General features: G+C 42.9%; 2 protein-coding genes across 25 annotated transcripts in view; one reads left to right on the top strand and one right to left on the bottom strand.

The window, feature by feature from the left end:
- The window catches only part of arvcfb (ARVCF delta catenin family member b), a 322152-nt gene extending 307481 nt beyond the window's left edge, over nucleotides 1–14671 (bottom strand). For 15 of the 20 annotated variants that reach the window (XM_078227206.1, XM_078227208.1, XM_078227218.1 and 12 more), the window contains exon 1: nucleotides 13969–14666. The gene's annotated coding sequence lies outside the window, so the exon portion shown is untranslated. Of the gene's footprint in view, nucleotides 1–13968 lie in introns of all 20 variants that reach the window. The other 5 variants (XM_078227211.1, XM_078227221.1, XM_078227212.1 and 2 more) reach the window with 3 other exon arrangements.
- Nucleotides 14672–15118: 447 nt separating this feature from the next.
- The window catches only part of tango2 (transport and golgi organization 2 homolog (Drosophila)), a 163903-nt gene continuing 160295 nt past the window's right edge, over nucleotides 15119–18726 (top strand). For 2 of the 5 annotated variants that reach the window (XM_078227231.1, XM_078227230.1), the window contains exon 1: nucleotides 15126–15206. The gene's annotated coding sequence lies outside the window, so the exon portion shown is untranslated. Of the gene's footprint in view, nucleotides 15207–18726 lie in introns of all 5 variants that reach the window. The other 3 variants (XM_078227229.1, XM_078227233.1, XM_078227232.1) reach the window with 3 other exon arrangements.

The following is an 18726-nucleotide window of genomic DNA, read 5'->3' as shown; positions in this document are numbered from 1 at the left end:
GGCTCACCAGCATTTCTGCCAATGGTGATACTGTAGGACTTCTACAAAAGGTATGGTGTATAATGGGAAGACGGTGGCATAGTGACTGTCACTGAACTAGTAATCCAAAAGAACAATTTAATACTCAGGAACATTAGTCAAATCCCACCACTGCAGCAGATGGAACTTACAATTCAATTAAGTCATGATGACCGTGAAACCATTGTCAATTGTTGTAACAAAAAACATGTCCTTCAGGGAAGGAAATCCATCATCTTTACCTGGTCTAACTTGCATGCAACGCCAGACCCACAGAATGTGGTTGACTCTTAACTGCCCTCTTAAATAGCCTCGCAAGCCATGAACTGCAGCAGTATAAGGCAGTGGTGGTTCACCACTACCTTCAAGTGCAATCAGGGATGGAATAACCGCTGGTCTAGCCAATGGTGCCCACATCCCATGAAAGAATTTTTAAAAATTCATGAGACACGTACAAAGAAACTTTCAATGGAAAATGTTTTAAAGGTGCAAGAAAAAACAAACTTGCCTTTCATGATTCAGAAAGCCTCAAAAGTACTTTAAAACCAATGAAATATTAAGTGCAGTCATTATAATAATCTAACAAACACCGAATGTCAAGTGGTCTTTGTTACCAAATGTTTGGAGGTTCATGTAGACATTGACATCATAAATTTTTCTCCAGCATATTAAAAATGGTGTTAAAATTGGAACCGAATGCTGCTGTCAGAGTAATGAAAGTTAAATATCTCTATGTTAAACCAAAAGAGAAAATGCTAGAAAATCCCAGGAGGTTTGGCAACATCTGTGAGGAGAGAAAAGAGCTGATGTTTCGAGTGCAGATGACCCTTTGTCAAAGAGCTTTGACAAAGCTCTGGCAAACTTTGACCAGGGTAAATAACGCCGGCATCTCCACATCAAAACTTTGACAATCCAGAGATTTGACAAAGGGTCATCTGGACTCAAAACGTCAGCTCTCTTCTCTCCTTACAGATGCTGCCTGACCTGCTGAGATTTTCTAGCATTTTCTCTTTTGGTTTCAGATTCCAGCACCCGCAGTAATTTGCTTTTATCTCCATGTTAATACATGTGGTAGAATGTTATGTAGGAAAACTATCTTTAAGCAATGAGCAAACTGTATGAACAACCAACTTCACTTACAATCACACAAGTCTAAGATAAATTTGCTTTTGTGGTCACCTGGGTTCTGTTGTGCACACTTACATATGTTCAGATGTCTCCAAATTAAGCAACTCAAAAAAAGCAAGTTTACCTCTTCCTACACAATACACTTCTCCAAATCTAAGAGCTCTGATACATGATGACAGCACCAAGATTTAAGGCACAAGTGAGAGCAACAATATGCTGAAATTCAATCAGCCAAAATTATACAGCCTTCTATCATGAACCACACTGATGTTACCCGAAACACCAGTTCATGGTGGTATATCGTTTTTAGAATATTGTGAGGAATCACGTAAAACCGGTGAGGAACTAGCCATCATATATACACAATTATTAAAATGAAAAGGACAATACACTAAGACACTTGCACATAGAACTAAATGGACAGTTTATGTAAAAATTATCCCTTGTCCCAAATTATATCTAGAATCCTTGAACTCATCAGGACTTTCCTTTCTCAAGTATCATCCCAATTAAATAACTAAGTCAAATCCAACTCATGAATTACCACACGATAGAGTTGATGATCAAGTCTGGAAAACATCTTTTCCTAGTCCAAAGATATTTAAACTGCCTTTACAAAGGTTTCCTGCAATGTTTTGGCCCTAAGGCTTAGATGCAGCACTACAGCTTGAGAAGCAAAAGGTGTTATTTGACCCCCTCTCTGTAAAATGGGTCCCAGCCATCTGGTTGTGAGTTACAGGCTGGCTTCTGGCTGTGAAGTGTGGACTATCCTTGCTGCTAAGGGGGGGCTAACAGTTATGCTATTTCGCCTTCTCATTATTTCAAATGAGAGTTGGCCATCTACAAATCTCGAATTCTTTCCTTTTGCAGAGCTCAGCATTTCTGTAGTTCTGAATACCCACTCATTTCGGTAAACTGTTTCTGCTTGGAGAACATAACATTTCTATAGCAGTCATCCAAGTGCTCTGCTCCTACTACGAGAACTATTTACATCTGATCATCTTTAGATGCTCTCAAGCCTTTGGAATGCCATGATCACTTTTAGAAGCGAGGCTGCTGCTGGAAATGCAGGCTGTTACTGTTGCGAGGTAGTTTTCTATCTTTCAGTCCTTTTCAAATTGTGGTTGCTGTTAGGCAAATCCTTGACACTACCAGAATTTCAAGGCATGGCTTGTAGGATCAGCAGGAGGCAAATGGGAAAAATCCCCAATCCCTTAATCTAGTCTCCTGGCTTCATTAGTCATTTTCATGGAACACTGCAAACCTGCCTACCTCTGGCATCAAATTAATATGGAGATGCCAGCGTTGGACTGGGGTAAGCACAGTAAGAAGTCTCACAACACCAGGTTAAAGTCCAACAGGTTTATTTGGTAGCACAAGCCACAGGCTTTCGGAGCGCTGCCCCTTCATCAGGTAAGTGGGAGTTCTGTTCACAAACAGGGCATTTAAAAACACAAACTCAATTTACAAAATAGTGATCGGAATGAGAGTCTTTACAGGTAATCAAGTCTTAAAGATACAGACAATGTGAGTGGAGAGAGGGTTAAGCACAGGTTAAAGAGATGTGTATCGTCTCTAGACAGGACAGTTAGTGAGATTTTGCAAGCTCTGGGGGTTACAGATAATGTGACATGAACCCAAGATCCCGATTGAGGCCGTCCTCATGTGTGCGGAACTTGGCTATCAGTTTCTGCTCGGCAACTCTGCGTTGTCGTGTCGGCCATCTTGGAGAACGTTTACCCAAAGATCAGAGGCCGAATGCCCGTGATCGCTGAAGGGTTTCCCAACAGGAAGAGAACTCTCTTGCCTGGCGATTGTCGAGCGGTGTTCATTATCCATTGTCGTAGCGTCTGCATGGTCTCCCCAATGTACCCTGGGGAGCATCTTGGGTACATTGGGGAGACCATGCAGACACTACAACAACGTATAATGAACACCGCTCGACAATCAGGCAAGAGTGTTCTCTTCCTGTTGGGAAACACTTCAGCGGTCACGGGCATTCGGCCTCCGATCTTCGGGTAAGCGTTCTCCAAGATGGCCTACACGACAACGCAGAGTTGCCGAGCAGAAACTGATAGCCAAGTTCCGCACACATGAGGACGATCTCAACCGGGATCTTGGGTTCATGTCACTATCTGTAACCCCCACGACTTGCCTGGGCTTGCAAAATCTCACGAACTGTCCTGTCTGGAGACGATACACATCTCTTTAACCTGTGCTTAACCCTCTCTCCACTCACATTGTCTGTACCTTTGGAGACTTGATTACCTGTAAAGACTCGCATTCCAACCATTATTTTGTAAATTGAGTTTGTGTCTTTAGAAATCATAGAAACCCTACAGTGCAGAAGGAGGTCATTCAGCCCATCGAGTCTGCACCGACCACAATCCCACCCAGGCCCTACCCCCACATATTTTACCCACTAATCCCTCTAACCTACACATCCCAGGACACCAAGGGGCAATTTTTTAACCTGGCCAATCAACCTAACCCGCACATCTTTGGACTTTATATGCCGTTTGTGGACAGAATTCCCACTGAAGGAGCAGCGCTCCGAAAGCTTGTGGCTTGAGCTACCAAATAAACCTGTTGGACTTTAACCTGGTGTTGAGACTTCTTACTATCAAATTAATAAACACACCACAGAGGTTTGGTACCTGGTTCAGAGATTCCAGCAATGAATGTTTAGCCTTGTTTAAACTCCCAAGATGTCCATCTTCCTCCCCGCCCCCAAAAAGGTAGTCACGAGCTGATCATTGAACAACTGAACAGCATGGGCTAGAGCCCTCACAAACGCTTACCAGGAGCTTCCAACAAAAACTGTTGGTGACAAGTAACCTGATGAGCAACACACCATGTTGCAAAAGGCATGCATTTCCAGCAAATTTGACGGCCCATGAAATATAATGTATCCACATGCATCAAAGGGTCAAAGGAAGAGTTCCATAAGAGTTCTACACCATGAAGGTAATCTATATAGATCCAAATGCTCTTAATTTTGTCTTATATAATGTGACAATGGCTCTATGATGAGCTGATTCTCAACAAGTCAATAGAATGCTCACTTTAAATAGATGATTGATAATGCTGTGGAAGCGCCTCGGGATATTTTGCTACATTAAAAGGTATCATATAAATGCAAGTAACGTTTCTTTCACATCCTAAGAATTTGCCTCGTATTTTTTGGATAACACAAAATTTGGTCAACCACTGACATTAAAGAAAATAAAACTGGCTTCCAATCAAAACAACAAAAGCTCACCATCACCAAAAAGTAACGCAAGGCTAACAGGATATATCACAAATATAATGAAACAATGATTTATCCCTAAACTTATACCATTTATTCATACCTCCCTACATAAATGTCAAGAGTTGCAGTCACATTATAATCTACCTTTCTCACTTGGGATAAATTTGTCTCTCATATTTGCAGAATCCACCTGCATTTTTTCAGTACAGTTGACCACCAGGAGTAGGACATATTTTTCTGCCTATGATTTCCCCTCCTTCCCTGTACTGAAACATTCAAGCTTCCCATCTCAATCACATTGTATTGGAAAAGCACCAAGAGGACAACATGGAAAATTAGTGATAAACACATGGCAACTGGCTTCAGAGTAATACAGTCATAAGTCAAAGATCAAGCCACCCAGGGTTCTGGCTAAAACTTGGGAAAGACATGGAGAGAGACTGAAATGGAACAATAGAAAAATCTGGACAAAAAATTTCACCCTCGATAAAATAATTTACATTAGAGATTTTGCTAAAAGTTTGCAATCACAGCAAGTGCCATTTATTAAGTAAACCTGTACTGTATAAATGAATGGGTGCTCTGTGCCACGTGAACTACTTAATTATCTGAAGGAAAGGGAACAGCCAATGTTCAGATAGTTAATTAAGAAAAGCATTAGCGATTTATTTTTCTGAATTCACTACATGGCATAAAAATTACAGCATCGAGAAATGCTTTCAACAGTTACAATGTCAAGACCACAAAGAACGGCACCACGTCCTCAGGCTGATTCAAAGCAGTTCTCAAATTACAAAAGTAAAATATTTTTCTGGAAATTAAAACAGTTTAAAGTTTATTTAGTGTTACAAGTAGGCTTACATTAACACTGCAATGAAGTTACTGAAAATCTCCTAGTCGCCACACTCCAGCGCCTGTTCGGGTACACTGAGGGAGAATTTAGCATGACCAGTGCACCTATCCAGCACATCTTTTGGACTGCAGGAGGAAACCCACGTGGACACAGAGAACATGCAGACTCCGCACAGCCAATGACCCAAGCTGGGAATTGAACCCAGGTCACTGGCACTGTGAGGCAGCAGTGCTAATTACTTTGCCACTACGCTGCCCAGGTCAGACAGCATGTGAGGAGGAAAAAATTCAAATGGAAAAAGTTAAAAGGTATAACCAATTTGAAACCAAGAACATGGAGGTGGCTAGATATAGCACTTGGTTGCGAATGGGATCAAAGGGGAGAAAGCAGGCCTAGGCTATTGAGTTGGACGATGAGCCATGATCGTAATGAATGGCGGAGCAGGCACGAAGGGCCAAATGGCCTCCTCCTCTGTTTCACAGATAAGAAAAGGGAAGATCTGTGATAGGTGGAAAATAGGAGAGATTAAATTACAAAAAGGATGATGATGATGATGCATGGCCAGTGAAGGCTCTAATGGGACAAAAAACAAAATACAAAATATAGGTCAAGTGAAGTTGCAAAATGTGAATCACAGAACTACTGCCAACAACAGCTATCTAAAAAAAAGTGGACAGTAGTTATAATCTGAAAGAAAACTCAATGTTTAGTCCAGAAATGCTTCATTGAAAGATATGGGGCCACTCTTGGAGCTTAAGTTCGCCTTCACTGGAACAGTGTAGAAGGCCAAAGTCAGATTGGTCAAAGTGAAAATGAAACCATGAATTAAAATGAAAAGTGACCGAAAGTTTGGGGTCACACTTGTGAACTGACAAAGTCACTCACTCAATTCACATTTGGTCTTCAATATATAGTGTATTATATAAAAAGCCAGTTCTGACTGATACAACTAGAACCAACCTTTCACACACTTTTACAAGCATTCACACAGTTACAGATTACAAGCAAACACCTGCTAACCCCCAACCATCACAGTTGTAGTCTTTGTGCATTTAGAGGAGCACAAGTGAATTCCCAGTTAATACCCGCCACCTGTTTAAAATTGAAATGCAAATAACATGCAGACTGCAACACGAGCAGGAACTAGAGCATTACTAAATTCAAAGTACAAATAAATTGCTGTTTAAACAGAAGTGTTTGGGGCCCATGGATGGAAAACGTGCAGGTGTTGCTTCTTGGGAAGGAGAGAGGATGCTGACAATTATTCAGAAGTGGACCAGGGTTTTGGAGGGAATGATCACTTCAGGATACTGGGAGGGAGGCAAAATTTGTTTAAATGATGACATCAGAAAGGCAGCTGAGGACAATCAATTGAATGTAAAGACTGGTGGGATACAAAGTGAGGATAGAGGAGAACCCTACCAAGACTCGTAGGGAGGGGAAAGAGTGAGAGCATGTGCAAAAAATGGAACAGACATGGTCAAGAGTCCTGTCAACCATGGTGCAGAATCCTCAGTGACGTTAAAAAAAAATGGTAAGCACTGGTATGACAAATGACTAAAATAGTGCACATAGGAATGCCTGTTTGTTATTTATAAGGACTGCCAGAAGGCATCTAAGATCTTCACAGGAGACTGTTAGCCCAAGTTGAAACTCATGGAATTGAAGGAAATTGATAAGTTTCAGAAATTGGCTGACCAATAAGAACAATGAGTAGGGATATGTGACTAGTGATATTCCACCAGGGTAGTAAGCAGTGTAAATTGAATTTCGAAACTATTAAGCAATGAGCAAACTGTGGCAAATAATTTCAATTTAGACAGATGTGAGATCATCCACTTGGAGCTAAAAATGATAGACCAGAGCACCTTCTACAAGATAAAAAGATGGAAGTAAAGGAGAGATCACACAAAACAGAACTGTATTCCCTGCAAATTAAGGTGAAGGGGTGATTTGAAGCATGTTTTCAATGTATTAAGAGGAACAGATGAGTTAGACAGAAACACATTGGTTGGAGAATTCAGGACTGGGAGGGCAAAATGTAAATTGAGAATCATAGCTTGCAGAAGTGAAGTTGGGAAGCACTTGGACATGCAAGGGTAGAAGTAGTTTGGAACACTTTCTCAGAAATAGCAGTTGATGCGAGATGAATTGTTAATTCTAAACCCTGGGTTGATAAGTTGTTAACGATAAGGTATCAAGGGGAATGGGGCAAAAGCAGATATATGGGCCTAGGCTGCAGATCAAAATGGTCAAACAGGCATGCAGGGTTAATAGCCTAATCCTACTCACAAATGTTGTATTGTCAGATTACTTTGGATCAGAAATCAGCATGCAATTTATAAAACTCTGGTCTGAACAACTTGAACCAACAAAATAACTGGGGAGGGGGTGCTGTTTATTCTTACTCTGGGCTGCAGGTACTTTCTGGGATTTGTTTTATGACCCTGCATTGTTAAGAGGAAGACTGGCTGACAGGTCAGGTGACTGGTGCTCTTTCATTTTCAGCTGCTGTTTTAGCTTGGGTGGGGGTGGGGGGGTGGGGGGGGTGAACATCAGACTGAAAGCAGTGTTTCTCTCTCTCTTTCCCCCTGGTATTATATAGAGTCTGCTGGCTAGCTCGAAGCAGGTCTTCTGGCCTTCCTGGAGTGGAAAATCTGTCGGTGGTTGGCTTGCCGAGAGAGTCTCTCTCTCTCTCCCTGGTGTTTTGGGAAGCTGTTGTGTGTGTATATCCAGAGGGCTGCTAGAAATCAGAGTTTCAATTCTCCATCCAAAGGACTAAGTTCCAGCATCATGTGAGCATTCGTATTTGCTGTGTTAAAACCTGTGGCAAGGATTTTGTTTATGGGATTTGTTTGGTTGGAATGGTGTTTAGCTGTTAAGGCTTATACAATATCATGGCCTTTTTTTCTTGTTTGTAATTGGTAGAAGTTATTGCCAATTTTCTTTCTATACATGTTAACTGTATACTTAAATAAACTTTGTTTGATAAAAGCTCCTGAATGGGTCAGTTGAATCATACCTGAAGCATCTCATGCTCATCCTAGCCAAATTCAAAGTGCAAAACTTATGATCCAGGCGATCTTCATAAAACACTTGGAGTTTCTGACCCGAATTATAACAATTCCCAATACTTGCTGCTAATCTGCTGGTTTTTTGCTTTTACCACAAGACTGAGGACCACTCCAGATTATGCCACTAGCTTCAAACTAGACAATTTTCCTTCACGAAATCCAAACAAAGGCCTTACCTGCATTCCACAGTGTAGGCCCAATTGTCATTTACTTTGATTATCTTCTGTGAACTGCATCACACAAAATCCAAGCTGCGACAACAAAAAAAAACACACTCCGCTCGATAAATTTAAACCAGAAGAGAATCTCCAAGATTCACCCATCTCCATAACAACTTGGCATTCTCTGGATGTCCTGAACAAAAAAGTTAAGCATCCCTCATTTAAAATCCCTTCACTGAGCTAAAGAAAGAAATGGATAATACAACCTTTAAGAGTTTAACCAAATGCTTTTAAACTAATCTACCTATAACTCCAAAAACCTCTTGCTGGACTGTCCAATGATTGCAGGCATCATGTCTCAACCAAAACTCCCGAGGACAGATCATCCATTGTGAAGTTTCTCCGCCTGTTTATGACCCTACCCAAGTCAACATTTCCCAGCCTTTTGATGATCATGAACCATTCTTCGACTGCAATTAACTCAAGCTTGGTACATCTACTCCGCGGATGTTCATCAAGCCCTTAACAAGATGTGCCTATTTATCTATACTTAGCCTGCTAGATTTCTAAAACAATATATTCTAAAACATATAAATTATGAATCATGTATTTTTAACATATTCAACAGCAAACTTGCCAGAATAGTAGACGTAACAGATAGCAACACTGATCGTGAAGGCAGCAGAAAAGTAAATCTTTCCCCACAGCAATGACTTCCCATTAAAACGCAGCAGCTTCCTGCCAAGAGGTAAATGTACAATATTGCAAAACCACCCAAAAAGGACAGGTCCTAAGTCTGGGACTTGCAGACAAAAGATCAACTAATACAAAAGCAAAATATGGTGGATGATGGAATTCTGAAATAAAAACAAGAAAAATTGAGATGGTCAGGTACCATGTGTGGAGAGAAAGAGTTAACATTTCAGGCAAGGTGACCTTTCAAGTTTAAAGTTTATTTATTAGTGTCACAAGTAGTCTTACATTAACACTGAAATGAAGTTACTATGAAAATCCCCCTGACGCCACGCCCTGGCGCCATTTCAGATACACGGAGGGAGAATTTTACATGGCCAAAGGACCTTTCATGATAACTGAAGAGATACAAGTGTAACTGTGTGTGTGTTGGGGATGTACGAGTTAAATAAAGAAACAAAACTAGACCAACTCAGCAAAACAAAAAAAAAGAAAAGAAAAAAAAGAGGTTATGATCTCAAGTTCTTGGAAATCAAATGTTGTGTTCTCAAGGCTGTGGGAGTGCAGAATCAGAAGATACAGTGCTGTTCCTCAAGCTTACATAGCTTCATTGGAACACTGTAGCAGCCATCATCAAAAAGGTCAGCACGGGAGCAAAGTGGCAAATTAAACTAACAAGTAACTACTGGAAACTTACAATTATGAACTGAATGGAAGTTTTCAGCAAAGGTCACCCAGTCTGTGTTTGATCTCAACAATGTGAAGGAGATCATATCGTCAATAGTTAACTCTGTACAACAAATTGAAAGTAGAAGTGTATCACTGTTTCACTTTGCTGATTGGGTCCTTGAACAGTGAGAGAGCTGAGGTGAAAGGACAGATGTTGCATCTCCTGCACTTTCATGTAAAAGTGCCATAAGGAGGGGAGAATGTGTTTGATTGGGGAGTGGATCAGGGCATTATGGATGGAATAATCCATTCAGCATTCTGAAAGTGGAGGGCAGAGGATGATGTATTTGATGGTGGCATCATTTGATTTGCTTTATTATTGTCACATGAATTAACATACAGCGAGAAGTATTGTTTCTTGCGCACTATACAAAGCATACCATTCATAGAGAAGGAAACGAGAGAGTGCAGTATGTAGTGTTACAGTCATAGCTAGGGTGTAGAGAAAGATCAACTTAATGCAAGGTAAGTCCATTCAAAAGTCTGACGGCAGCAGGGAAGAAGCTGTTCTTGAGTCGGTTGGTGAAGAAGCTGTTCTTGAGTCGGTTGGTGAAGAAGCTGTTCTTGAGTCGGTTGGTACGTGACCTCAGACTTCTGTATTCTTTTCCCGACGGAAGGAGGTGGAAGAGAGCATGTCCAGGATGCGTGGGGTCCTTGACTATGCTGGCTGCTTTGCTGAAGCAGCGGGAAGTGTAGACAGAGTCAATGGATGGGAGGCTGGTTTGCGTGATCGATTGGGCTACATTCACGACCTTTTGTAGCTCCTTGTGGTCTTGGATAGAGCAGGAGCCATACCAAGCTGTGATACAACCAGAAAGAATGCTTTCTATAGTGCATCTGTAAACGTTGGAGAGAGTCGTAGCTGACATGCCAAATTTCCTTAGTCTTCTGAGAAAGTAGAGGCTTGGTGGGCTCTCTTAACTACATTGTCGGCATGGGGGGGACCAGGACAGGTTGTTGGTGATCCGGACACCTAAAAACTTGAAGCTCTCGACCCTTTCTACTTTGTTCCCGTGGATGTAGACAGGGGCATGTTCTCCTTTACACTTCCTGAAGTTGATGACAATCTCCTTTGTTTTGTTGACATGGAGAGAGAGAGATAGATTATTGTTGCCGCACCAGTTCACCAGATTCTCTCTCTCATTCCTGTACTCTGTCTCGTCTTTGTTTGAGATCCGACCCACTATGGTGGTGTCATCAGCAAACTTGAAAATCGAATTGGAGGGGAATTTGGCCACACAGTCATGGGTGCGTAAAGAGTATAGCAGGGGGCTGAGAACACAGCCTTGTGGGGCACCAGTGTTGACAATGTTCGTGGAGGTGGTGTCTGGTGCTAGTGAAAATGGCAAAGAATAATACATTGAATACAGAGGTTGCTGCAATCATGCTTCTGGGAGGGACAAGGGGCAACAGTACAAGTGCATGAAATGGATCAGACATGGAGGGCTGCGTCAACCACACTGGGCAGAAATCCTTGGTTAACAAAAGATCAAATTGTTCAAACTCCAACCAGAAGCAGCAAGAGTTATTGAGAAAAGCAGGTAAACAAGAGCTACCCAAGACTGGTTTGACATTCACAGCCAACTTGAGACTCCTCCACACCAGTGCCAAAATGGAAGATTCCGCACCCCCCCCCCCCCAACCCCCCATTATCAGCCTGCGTTACCATGCAATGACTACAGCAGGAAGCTAATTACACAACATAAAAGGGAGAAAATGCTAGTCAATCTGGGCTCTTATTCCAAATAACCAGCAAACCAAAGAACAGACACGTTCTGGAGGAGGAAATGCTTCATCGTACCATTTAGGGAAAAAAAGTGGCAAATCTGGATAAGCTAAAGTTATTTATAGAAAATATTTTGAAGTTTCTAAGACAAGACAAAATTTTACTGCTGCAATTTGGTGACAAATAGCAACTGTGGTATCACTCCATCACATTTGTCCCCAACAGGTTTTAAAACTTTGGGTAAAGGTCATACAAATTGTTCATCTAATCAGTTCAATGAAACAGCACAACCTTTCCCCAAAATTTTAGGAATAATTCAGTTCAAACGGAGACTAGACATTAAAAGAAAGAAGCAATTTGCTATTGCAAACCAAAAGGTTGCTCAAGTATCCGAATACTACATCATAAACATCAACATATTGTTCCATCAGCTTTTATTCTCATGTGGTTTAACAAAGCCCAATTTACATTTTCTGGAGAGATCTATTTATTTCAATAATGATGGAAACCAAAAATTCAAGAGCATCCAAGTACTCCTTCCACATCCCCTGTACAAGGATCCTACCCCAAGATCAATGAACATTTGTCCAATCCAATCTCAATAATGAGCCACCCCGTCCCCCAACACACAAATTGCAAACATGCGGAAGGTTGCAAGTTCAAATCCCAGTTTATCAAGCACGTAATCATGGCCAACACTTCAGTACAGTGTTGGGGAGCCATAAAAAGTTGGCATCTTCTGCTTGAGATCCTGTCTGTTCAGGTGGATTTTTTTAAAAATCCAGTGGGACCAGACTGTAGTTTCCCAGGATGCTTCATTACATTTGTTACTCAAACAACAAACGGATTAAGTGATCTCATTACATTGCTGTCTGTGGGACCCCTGGTGTGCATAAATTCATTGCCACATTCACCTACATAACAACGACTACAATTCATAAAGTACTTCACTGGATGTAATGTGGTTTGGGACGTCCCAAGATTCTGAAAGGCACTTTATTATTCACAATCTTGCTTTACCAATTAGATTATCAGACTTGGAAATAAACAACTCTCTTAATAAATTTAAATGACCAATGTGTGTTAGTTTAACACCTTTAATGGAGCAAGGTGGTTTCAAGACGCTTCACAAGTTAAACTTCTGACACTTGAGCAACATGGAGGTCTTAGGGCAGGGCACCAAAATCTCAGCCGAGTCAGTCTGCAATCCAGAAATCGGTGGCTCAGTTAACTTTCCATTTGCGAGACCACAACTCTTAACCATTTCATACACTGCTTTTCACAATTTCCTATACATATCCGTTATACAACAGGAATGACATTCCATCTGTTCACATCTGCAACGTGTACACCTGCCAACTACATGGTCAAAGAGGTAGAGTCCGCTTGTTGTTACAAGTTGTCATTGTCTGGGACAATGTTTACATAGAAAAAAAATCTAACGAAGGTAGAACTGTTTGCAGTATCCCCCAAGATGAAGTAAATTTTAAATCAATTCCACTAGTTGCCGGAGACATTTTTAAAACTCCAGTTTTACAAAGGAAAATGCGCCACATTGCAATGGTGTTAATTTATACGTCGTCTTATTTCTCTGTCCAAACGAGCAGCATTAAACGGCAAGTAGGATACACAAAAAATTCGTCTACTACACCCCGCCCCCCCCCCTCTCCAAAAAGAAATCCTTCATAGCATGGGAGAGAAAATACACATGCCAGAATGCAAGTCTAACAGAAAATGAAAAATGTCACCCACGGTGCCCAAGTGAACCATTTGTTATGTCTTCAACAGTGTAACGAAAATCCTCCAATGTTTCTACACAGGAATAGTATCGAATTAGAAATCACAGCTTGCTACCACAGAATAGGCATTTTTTGCTACGTTTAAAAATTGGTTTGACTCACTCCGGATAATCCAATTCCAACATTTCACAGCATTATTGTTGCCTTGCAGATTTCCAAAACGGAGTCAAGCCAAATACATTTGAAGATTGCCAAATTGGGAATTTTTTTTTTAAAAAGGTAGAAAACACACAGTTACAGGGTATCTAATTGTGATGGGCCAAGTTTAACACTCAATCAGGTTGTGAACAGTAGTATCACTTCATTATGGGCTCGCTTTCAGTTCTTGCAAAATTGGCAAAACAAAATAGGAATGAATCCGTTAACAGGTAGTTGGGAATCAATCCAACGCAACAAAATAAAATAAAACAGCTTGATGGCTTCATCCCAAATGCAAAATAAAAGGCTGGAGACACGAGGTTTTCCCAATCGTATCCTCACACGAAAATTAAAAGGGAGAGAGAGAGAGAGTTGATTGTGTTGCCCGTTGCATACCTCAATTCTGATCTCCCAGCTTTGAAGAAGGTTTCCTTTCCTCCTCGGAGCAGGCGGGCAGTCCCAGACAGATTAATTACGGCACCTTTTGTTTAAGTTGTGCCGGACCCTCTCGTCTCCAAAAAAAACCCTTGCTTTCTTTCACCAGAACAAGCAGCAGCAATTGGGATACCGCTTCAACCTTCCCTTTTTGTTCTTGTCTCGCCTCCGGCTTCACTTAACGGTGATTTTTTTTTTAAAAAAAGAACCTTCCACTTGGGTTTCCCCCCTTTAGGCAAATGGAGGATTTGGGGGGGGGGGGGGGGAAGAGGACAAACGCGCGGCCGGCAAGTCTGCAATCCCTCCTCTGGGGAAAAAAAAGGATTTATGTGAGAGAGAATATTTTTTTCTTACCCCCTTATTTTTTTTGAGGTAAAACGAAACCTGCTGCAGAGTTTGCCCTCAGGCCACTCACTTCTCCCCGGATTATGGTACCTGGGGTGGGGGAGGGGGGGGTGGTGTGGGAAAGGTCTCTCGATCTGAAATAAATTCAGTGAAAGGAAAGAGAGAAAAAAAAAACCCCCTGGAGGGATTTTGAAAGAAGCGAGGGAGCCAGGTGACTGCGAATCACAGCCGAGGAAACCGCTGCTTCTCCCGCACCTTCTCCGCCTCCTGTCGCGCGGAGGAGCGGCCCAACCCGCACAGTTTGCCCTCGCACCGAATCGCACGACGACGCTGCCGCCGCCTCTAAGTCCCGCCCTACAACCGCCCAATACCCCACCAATCACCAACGCGCTCCTCATGATTGACAATACGAATGCCCAATAGATGGAGCTTCGAGGAATGATGGACACCACAACAGACCAATCATTTCTCGACCCTGCTGGCCGCCTGCCGCATTGATTGACAGACCGGTAGAGCAATCAGAGGCGCCCAGGCGCCGTGTTGATTGATTCCCAACCAATCACGTCCTAAAATGGGCGGCATCTGCCAAGCGATAGCCGCCCCTTTACAGAAATTGGCCAATCCTATCCGGGCGCTTGCTCCGATCGACGTACATGTTAACCAATAGCAAAAGGGGATGGGTTAAATATTGTCCAATAATTGCAAGAGGAGGGCGGGCGTTGAATCGTCACGAAAGCGCTCTGCACCAATAGGGTTGATTGTTGTTGGGGACGGGGGCGGGACTGGAGTGCGAAGGGTCAGTGGGATTTATGGACAAGTTGGCGAGCCGGGTGTTCAGACTCTTTGAGGAAACGGTGAGTAAATTGTTAGAATGTCTTCCCGCCATTGATCGGGCTGTTGTCAATATCTTGTCATTATGAAGCTCGCAATTTGTGGTCTGGGTTCTGCTAGAATCGCCCTGATGTCTGGTAAATTGAGAATTTAACCTCATTGGGCCCAGTAGCACCGACTCATCCCCCATTTTGACAGCCCCGTCATGTTAAAATGTATGCTTCAAAAGCAGCTTTGATGAACTGAAATATCACTCCTTTTGTGTTTCTTTTTCACTGCTTACATTTCTGTGAAAGATGACAGCTGGTCAGAGAAATGTTTGATGCACTTCCATTAGTCCATGCTTATGAGTCGAAAAATGTGGGCACATTGATGGGAATAGCCTGCCAGTGTTTTCCATATTTGTGTTGAAACACCAAACATTTATTCTTCGGGGGGAAAAAAAACACATTCTTTCTTGTTCTTGTCTGAATGTTTGTTTCTTTTTGTTTACTCTGCCTGGAAAGCAAAATGCAACTATGGAGGGTGGACTATCCCAGCATTCATAGCAGTCCAGAAAGTTTTCTATCAGTTTAATTTGACATAGAACAAGCAATAAACTTATCAGTAAGAGATATTCCAGTATTTCCTGCCACAGCTTGCATTTGCCCTGAGGTATCACAATTTTTTCTGTTTGAACCTCCCGTTAAATGTCAATAAGGTAGTAGACCTAATCTCATTAATATAACAGGTTATTTAAAGATATGCTATTTCATTTTTTAGATAGGCTGTCTGTGTTTACCATGTCTGATATTTGGAAAAAATTGTGTTGCAATAAGGCAGTGGTTCCCAAAGGGTGCGGCGCGCCACACTGGTGCAGCGAGAGAGGATGGCAAGAGTGGCGGGAAGATTCAAGGACAATCAAAGAAACATTTAAACATGGTTTAAACAAGCATTGTTTTATACTTTCTGGATGTCCCATGATCATATTATAAAGTAGTTGTGTTCTGTGTTATGAATCAAACACTGCCAGGAGTTGTTTTTTTTTTGTTTTTGAATGTATTTCTTATCAATAAAAAATTTGGTGTGGCGCAAGCAAATTTTTATTCCGAAAGTGTGGCCCAGTGAAAAAAGTTTGGGAACCACTGCAATAAGGGAATAAGCAATGTACTATTAACTTGGAATGTGAGTTTAATGCTCTTCTGCTTGTTTCTTTTTTCATAAGCTTCTAATAACATTATAGTGTTAACCATGGATACAATTGGATGACATCATTTTAAATTTCATTAGTAATAGCTTCTGTTTATGGCCTGTAACTTCCTGGCTCCCCAGTGTCGGATTTGCATAGGTAAGATAAGGATTTACCTGACAATTATCCAGAAGTACTAACTTCCCCAGATGATTGCAGTTTAAACCACTAGCTTTGAATTGCCCTGCCAGTGATATACTAATAGTTACTCTGAAAGAGGTAGAAAAAATAAAGGCATTTCTAACTTCAGCGTGGCTATTTTAAACACCCAGACAAATCACTCCCCCCAACAGTAATCCCCATCTGCATGGGATCCCCCACCTCTGCCTCCAACTTCCAAACCCCCTCTACCCTGCTGAACCAATGCCCCCACCTTCCCCGCCCCCACCACCTGCCCCGACCAGGCCCAGTTGACCTCTCCAATGTCCAACTCCCCCCACCCCCCTCACCACCCCCGCCCAAGTGTCTGACATCCCCAATCCCATCCCCCTGGTGTCTCACTCAACTTAAGTTTATTCATTAGTCACAAGTAAGGCTTACATTAACACAGCAATGAAGTTACTGTGAAATTCCCCTCCAACCCCCCTTGGTGTCTGACCCACCACAATCCACCCCAGGGATACAATTTTCCCTCGCCTGTCCAGCGTCCACACAGCCTTGTCACTTCCAGTGATTGACTTCCCCCCTACCAACCTCCACCCCTCCCTCCACCCCTCCCGATGTCCAACTGACCTCCCAACACCCCACTCTTCTCCCCCCACTTCAGTGTTCGATTCACCCCCAATGTCCAACACACCTCCAGTGTCTGACTTGTCCCCAACCCCTCATCCCCTCCTCCTCCCCCCACCCACCCACCCACTACCATGTTCAAGTCACCCCCAGACCCCCTCTCAACCCCAGTGTCCAACTCAGTTCCAAACCCCCGATGGCTGAATCCCAACATCCCATTCCAAACGTCCGACTTTCCACCCATAATCGAACCCCCACCCTCTCACATTCCATTCACTTACCTTAGGCACTTGTCTTCTCCTTTGCCTGTTCTTTTCAATGAGACAATGTCCTGACCATCATGGTACTTGATGGGGGAGGACAGCTTGCTTGTTTGTACAGCAGTTATTTTAATTGATTGAAAAAAAACAGGTTTAAAGACAAAGTCCAGTGATTTGCTGGAAATCACATTATGCGCTTTAAGTTTTGAACTTGATTTTGAATTCAGTTGAGACTGTACTGAAAACTTGCCTAGCTCGCATTCTCCTTACTTTGCTTGTAACCATGTGATTGCCACTATCCAGCTAAGAATCCTCACCTCACTGAAATGTGGTAAACCACTGTTGTCTGTTATCTGTGGTGGTTAACCACTGTTAGTTAGTATTTAGTATTACCTCTACGACCTGTATATGTGCACATCCCTGTCAATTCCGCCCAAGACTCCTCCCCCTGGTCCGGGTATAAAGGCGGTGGCTCCTCCCCCTCGCCTTCAGTACAGACCACCTCGCCATCCTCTGGTACGTAGTGGAGAATGGGGTCATCGGCCCCGATCCCGACCGTATGCGCCCCCTCCTGGAACTTCCCCTCCCACTAGCCTCAAAGCACTGAGAAGATGCCTGGGTTTCTTCTCGTACTATGCACAGTGGGTCCCCAACTATGTGGATAAAGCCCGTCCGCTTATAAAATCCACCCTTTTTCCCTTGACGGCGGAGGCCCGCCTGGCCTTCAACCGCATCAAAGCTGACATCGCGAAGGCCACGATGCACGCTATAGATGAATCCATCCCGTTCCAGGTGGAGAGCAATGCGTCTGACTTCGCCCTAGCCGCCACCCTTAACCAGGTGGGCAGACCCGTGGCCTTGTTTTCACGAACCCTCCAAGGCCCCGAAACTCGACACTCTTCTGTCGAAAAGGAAGCCCAAGCCATAGTGGAAGCTGAACGGCACTGGCGCCACTATTTAGCTGGTAAACAGTTCACCCTACTCACGGACCAACGATCCGTTGCCTTCATGTTCAACAATACGCAGCGGGGTAAGATCAAGAACGACAAGATATTATGGTGGAGGATCGAACTCTCCACCTACAATTACGATATCTTGTATCGGCCCGGGAAGCTCAATGAGCCACCTGATGCCCTGTCCTGTGAAACATGCGCCAGTGCGCAGGTGGACTGGTTACAGGCTCTCCACAACGACCTCTGCCACCCGGGGGTCACCGGGTTTTTTCACTTCATTAGAGCCCGAAACCTGCCCTACTCAGTTGAGGATGTCAGGTCTATAACTCGGAATTGCCAGGTCTGCATGGAATGCAAGCCGCACTTCTACCAA

This window comes from Mustelus asterias, chromosome 13 (genome assembly GCF_964213995.1).
Source record: "Mustelus asterias chromosome 13, sMusAst1.hap1.1, whole genome shotgun sequence".
NCBI lineage: Eukaryota > Metazoa > Chordata > Chondrichthyes > Carcharhiniformes > Triakidae > Mustelus > Mustelus asterias.
This window is presented reverse-complemented; position numbering and strand designations above follow the sequence as displayed.